Here is a 4919-nt window from a genome sequence, read left to right on the forward strand (position 1 = left end):
TGCTGAATCGTAGCATAGACCAGGGGTCAGCAACCTTTCACATCCAAAGAGCCATTTGGACCCGGTTTCCACGCAAACGAAAACACTGGGAGCCGCAAATACTTTTTGACATCTAAAATTAAGATAACACTGTATATATTGTTTTTTACCTTTATGCTTTGTGTGAACAACTAAGGTGTGTTGCTTATGAAATCCTTGAAGTGCTACAGAGAAAATTACATTTTATTTATGTAATTAACACATTTTGAACTCTTAAAGAAATATAACAAAAGGAAAGACACCCAGCTGAACTAAAATGATCCAGCAAACAAAAACTGTTGTGAGCCGCCTCCCTCATATAGCCTTTGGGCTTTTGGAGCCTTGACCTGACTTTTAAAAAATAATTGGAAAAAAAGCACTATGCTGCTAAAAGATGAAAAATAGATATTTGCAAAATTCTGCCTAAATATGTATTTTACCTGGTTAATGTGTGTGGCGGGGCGTGGTCTGCAGCGCCGCTGCAGGGGAGGCGACGCACCTGAACGGCACCCGCAATCACGCCTCGCCGCCTTAACGTCTGTGCTATCTATGCTGTTGTGTTGGTATGTGTCGGGCTGTGAGCTGAAAAGCTACAACCGGCTGTATGTGTACAGCAACTGTGTGTGAAAAGTGGTCAATAAAGAGATGCTGAAAAGCATGTTCATGCAAACAGCGTCGGGTCTGCCGTAGTATGTTTACAATGGAACTTCTGCTCCTGAACCTGTAAGCTGTCATCTGTGAGGCGTGAGCGGTGTTTGTTTTTAACATAGTTCACGGTGGAGACAGTGGCGTGTCTAGAAAATTTTTGTTGGGGGGGCCAGGTAGGGGCACAGATTTGGAGAAGGGTGGCAGATGTAATTGGCAGATAATGTTTAAAAAAAAAAAGTCTACCAACCATTAACCATAATTCAATAATCCTGTAAACCTAATAACCGAATGCGCTTTTAACTCTTATTAGAATGAGATTTTAACCACTACGGTGCAAAGTTTTTAGATACTGCGTTGATAAAGTACAAGAGATACAATCAGTGCTTTGTCAGTGTTTACTCAGCAGTCAAGGACAGCAATATTTGCATAGTATTTTTACTGACATATAGTGCACATATGTTTTGGGCAAAAACATTTTTGAATATTAAAATACGAACATTTGTAACAAACAATTGACAAATTAGCCAGTTCCAATGTGAAACTTTATCTGCCTGTTAAAAAAAGAAGATAATCTTCTCACAAACTGGTGTTTGATTTTGAAACAGGAAAAAAGTGGGGAAACAACTGAAAAGACTAACATTTGAATAAAACCTGAAAGCAAGTAAATACTTTCTATACTGCCTTATGGTAAACTTTGGTAATATTGATAAAGAACAACACTGACTGATGATGAAATACAGTCAGCTGGCATGGTGACACTGCCAGTATTAACCTGCAGGGCTGGACTGGGACAAAAAATCGGGCATTTTGACTACAGACCGGCCCACCAGGTAGTAAAGCCATAAAGCCTTTGAATGAAAACAAATGCTGTTGTGACAGTGATGTACAGTCTTGTTGGTATATGTATGATTTCTATACATTTTACGTCAGATAGAAACTTTGGTTGTAAGATTTAGATAATTATTTAATAAAAGCTAGATATTTTAAATGAGAATAAGAAAGAAAAGTATTTCTTTGTGCCCCCCTCTCTCGGTTAATGCCCTACCTGGCCCCCTGGCAAAACTTTGCTAGACCCGCCCCTGCAACGTTACCAGCTGTCAGCTACATAGAAAAGGATCCTGGTGTTATTTGTCTCTCAGAAACAGTTCATAACTTCCCTTCAACTCATTCATGTCACCTAAAGGTAAACCTGTTTCTCCATCACCTGTTCAGCTCTGATGATTCAGTAAGGACATCTCCTGGTTTCATCTTCATGTTTCCCTCTCATCACATAACCAAACCGATATCATGACCAGCAGCTTTACAGCTGTGGCTCCAGCAAACATCAGCTGATACTAGAAATTAATATTAAATAAATTCTAACAACAGCTGATCAAGCTTAAACATGCTGCTGTTGTTTAGCGCGACATCCGCTGGTTTCCTCTTTCTGGCGCAAAGTGGGCGATAAACAAACGAGAGAAAAGCCGATCAGCTGATCATTGATCAGTTTCATGATTGAAGTAGCAACAGGAGAGGGAGGGGGGGAGAATGAGAGGAGAAGAGGCAGCTGTGCAGCGTAACGACAGAATAACTCCAGCTTTGTGCCTTTTTTTCATTATAGCGAAAGTCCGGGGACAAACTGTGTTTCTTCTCAGCTCAATACGAAACGCGTAATATTTTCTCTGAATGAGGGACCATTCCATTTTTTTAAGGAGTCGTTGGCAGCTCTACTAACTAACCTTATGAATAAAATACCCAGCTGTATAAAAACTCCGTCAAGCTGGCTAGAACGCAGTATGAGTTATTGCAACTGAGGGTAAAAAGTCAGCACAACGAAAATAAACTCCACCTAAACTTGGTTTATATCTGACCCAGATAGACTGCAGGTCATAACTTCCTAACCTGAAGTTCAGTTCACCTGACACTCGGACTGGCGGCTGCCTCGGGGCTCTCCTCCTGCCTCCCCTTCCCTCATCCACCTGCTGGCCTCTGTGGAAGCCCCGCCATAGCCAGCACCAAACAACTGAGTTATTTTTACACATCGACCTGCATCTGGCCAATCCACCACCTCTCATTGTTTATGCCGTTACAAAAAAATAAATAAAAAATAAGTCACCGGGCATATGCCTGGCATGCCCGATGGCCAGTCCAGCTATGTTAACCTGCAACCAAATCTGCAGCTCCATACAGCAATGTTATGACTTAGATTATATCTTATAACTCATAACGCATTACCGTCCCCTGGCTCACAGCTCAGTGGACATTTAGATGAGAAAATAAATATTTGACACATTTAAGGAAAATACTAATAAAATAAAATAAAAATTAATAAATGGTCCCTTTTGCTTTTCCTTTTTGCTCTATAAAATAATTGTTCAAAATTCTGAAAAACTGCTGTTCACAAACGCTGAACTTAACTTGCACTTTGTTCTCTCCCTGTTAAATACGGCAGCTGGCCCTTTAGTTACTAGAACACTTTGCAACAGACTGCACACAAACAGTTTCTGTGTTTGCTGATGTTTGTTGAGCTGATAAAAATGTTGCATCGGAAAAAAAAAAACGTATTTCCTTAACGTTCACTCCTCTTGGGCAGGGCTAGCTAAATGCTAAAGTATCACACAACTTACAGACACCTGCACTCATTCCAGCACACTCTGATCCCCGAGTATAAACGCTATAAATTATACTGCTAACGAGCCTGTATTGAAAGTGTAATGAGTAGAAAGTACAGATATTTGTCCAGAATATGTAGGGAGTAAAAAAAAAAAAAAGTTGTTAGGAAAAAAAATACTCAAAGTATAGATACCTGAAAGTTATACTTGAGCACAGAAACAAAGTTTTTGTACTTCATTAATTCTCACCTCTGACATTATGCTAACACAGACCTGAATGCTCCAGAGCAGCAGCTTCCCAAAACCTCTGCTTTTTTAAGGTGGTCACACTTGCTGATGATCATTAAATCGACTCCATGTGATTAGCGGGGCCTGGCTGCTACTTACCATCTTAATTCCTGTGGAAGCAGTTAAGGTGTACTTAGCTTTCTTTTTCATGACTGTACATGTGGACTCCCTTCAGCAGTACTGCTGGTGGGTGCATGATGTGGACAGCTACTGGCAGCAGCCGAGCAAACAAGCTGTAATGTTGCTTTCAGTGCACTGCATTCAAAGCACACACTTCATGGCACCCATTCAGCGCTGCTTGAGCGAACAAGACTCACGTCATATTCTTCAGTTGCAGACTCTGTTTGTTCAGTTAACCTTTCTCTGAAAACATGAATGAGTTCAATGCACAGCACTGGCTTCAAGGCATGGCGTGATAAATGGGTTTGTTGATAGCTCTGAATGCTCCCCTAATACACACAAATTCTTGCAGGGCCACAGGTGACCTCATTTGATTTACAGTACATGTTCCCTGATGAAATGCATGCATTTATGTGCATTTTCTTCCAAACTGAAGCTGGGTTGGAGCAGCGTTTACTCCAGTAGAGTTCTTAGTGCACAGCAGGAAATCTATTGGGCAATTTGTGGACTTCGGTATTGGCTTTTTGTATTTTTTTCACATGGTTATTTAAAGTAGTTCAGTAAAATGAATAATTTATTTGCAGGGATATGGAGGAAAGCACACTGCACTGCTCGAAATTACAGGAAATAATATCCTATTTTGAAATATGAGTCATACGATTGGAATCATCACTTTAAAATCGAACAATTACTCAGCTTCAAATTTGACACATAGATGATTCACTGCTTTCATAATGCAGGCTTCCTTTATACATCCGAATTTTCTCCAAGGTGCATAAATAATTTCTAAAAGTTTTCTTTTCAAATAATTTTTTTTGTTTGTTTTGAATTTGAATTTGATAAAATCCAATTTTCATCTTTCCCTTTGTCAATCCAGTTTTTAATCTTTTGTCGGTTTTTTCATTGTCCCGATTTTAGCTGCAGTGCCATAATCTGATCATAGAGAGAACAAATGATTTCAGAAGATAAGTTGCTGAAACAGACAAAGGCAGAAAAAAACAAAACATATTCAAGATTAAAAAGCCTTGCGTGGTAATAACACAACCAAGACTTCAGCTTGTAGCTTTGCAAAAGAGACAAATTCATGTTTTTATCAATAATGTAACATAACTTTTCCATCGTCCACAATAAAATACTGCAAAACTATAAAATAAATATAGAGATCCCTTCATGCTGCTCCCAGTGTCTCCATGCATGAGTGTATACAATTCCTACTATGCACTTGCAAACCAACCACAGTTCAAGTTGTGTACG

This window comes from Aulonocara stuartgranti (genome assembly GCF_965226115.1).
Source record: "Aulonocara stuartgranti genome assembly, chromosome: 12".
In the NCBI taxonomy this organism is placed as follows: domain Eukaryota; kingdom Metazoa; phylum Chordata; class Actinopteri; order Cichliformes; family Cichlidae; genus Aulonocara; species Aulonocara stuartgranti.